This window comes from Poecilia formosa, unplaced genomic scaffold, assembly GCF_000485575.1.
Source record: "Poecilia formosa unplaced genomic scaffold, Poecilia_formosa-5.1.2 Scaffold380, whole genome shotgun sequence".
In the NCBI taxonomy this organism is placed as follows: Eukaryota; Metazoa; Chordata; class Actinopteri; order Cyprinodontiformes; family Poeciliidae; genus Poecilia; species Poecilia formosa.
The window spans coordinates 537,557-538,725 of record NW_006800319.1 but is presented as its reverse complement, the minus strand read 5'-3'; the positions used below and the strand labels follow the sequence as shown (position 1 = coordinate 538,725).

Genomic DNA, 1,169 nt, shown 5'->3' with positions numbered 1-1,169 from the left:
CTTTTGACCCCCTTTAATCAGTTCCATAATTGCTAATTTGTAAATCCCAATTTAGACCAATTTTTATGTGAATCCCCATATTTTCTTCCCATTTTAAACCCTCAAAGAATGATTAGCCTGTTTTTTATACAAGAATAATTTTAACCCTGTCACTCCATATTTAACTGACTTATTTTATTCTCATCATGATTTTAAATCCCATAAGTTCAACAATTTTAACCTTTGAACAATTTGTTCTCTGGAATCCCTTCTATAGAATGTTTACTTAACTGAATTACCTTCTTTTGTAGTGTTTATCATATTTATCAATGTTTTTGGCAGTTTTTGGGGAGAAATTTGATACAACTAGATTTATTAAATGATATAATGTTCAGGTTAGACCTTTCTGCATGACTTGGTTAAACAAATAATTTTGAATTATAGCAAGAGAGAAGCAGCGATTTATTCCCTATTTTTAAAAACTCTGTTCTGTAGAAATTTAGTTGACACGTGACATTATTGTTAATTTTAATGTATTCAATTCAGAATATTCAGTATTACTTTAGAAACTCATTCGAGTAAAACATTTGTGAATTTTGATTTAACCTGTTTTATATTTTGCTGAAGCCCAAAACTGAAAAATTTCTCAATATATTAAATTAACTCAGAATTTGCTTGAATAGAGTAATTCCATGCATCTCCCCCTGTTTCTGTATCAAAACACTGTATAGTGTTTCGGTACAGAAACTCCTAAGAAACCCGCGAAAATCATTTAGCCCAAATTTGCTTTCATTGCTAACTGTAACAGTTGGATGTAATTTAACCAGGGTGTTTACACCTCAGTGAAAGAATTTAATAGTTGATCGAAAAAATGTGCAGTAAACCCATAATTTGGCTGAGTAATTTTCCAAAGAGTAGATTTTCCTAAGATTTGAAATGGATTCCAAACAAATTTAAGTCATAACTTGAAATAATAGTCCTTATATTTGTAGTCACTGTAATTTGAGGCAACTAGAACTTAGACCATCCTCTTTTGCATTTAAAGTGTGGTCGGATGTGCTTTTGTAAACCAGGAAATTAACAATTTTACCGTACTTTTATCCTGTTTCAATCGTTGTCATGCTGGAGGAGAGAAATCAGAGTTATAATCATTCAGGCGAACAATATTTCTGTAAACTGCAGAGAGTTCT

General features: G+C 31.0%; 1 protein-coding gene across 1 annotated transcript in view; it reads right to left on the bottom strand.

The window, feature by feature from the left end:
- Positions 1-236: 236 nt before the first annotated feature.
- LOC103154315 (integral membrane protein GPR155-like) overlaps positions 237-1,169 on the bottom strand; it is a 13,001-nt gene continuing 12,068 nt past the window's right edge. The window contains exon 10 of the mRNA XM_016662620.1: positions 237-247. The gene's annotated coding sequence lies outside the window, so the exon portion shown is untranslated. The remainder of the gene's footprint in view (positions 248-1,169) is intronic.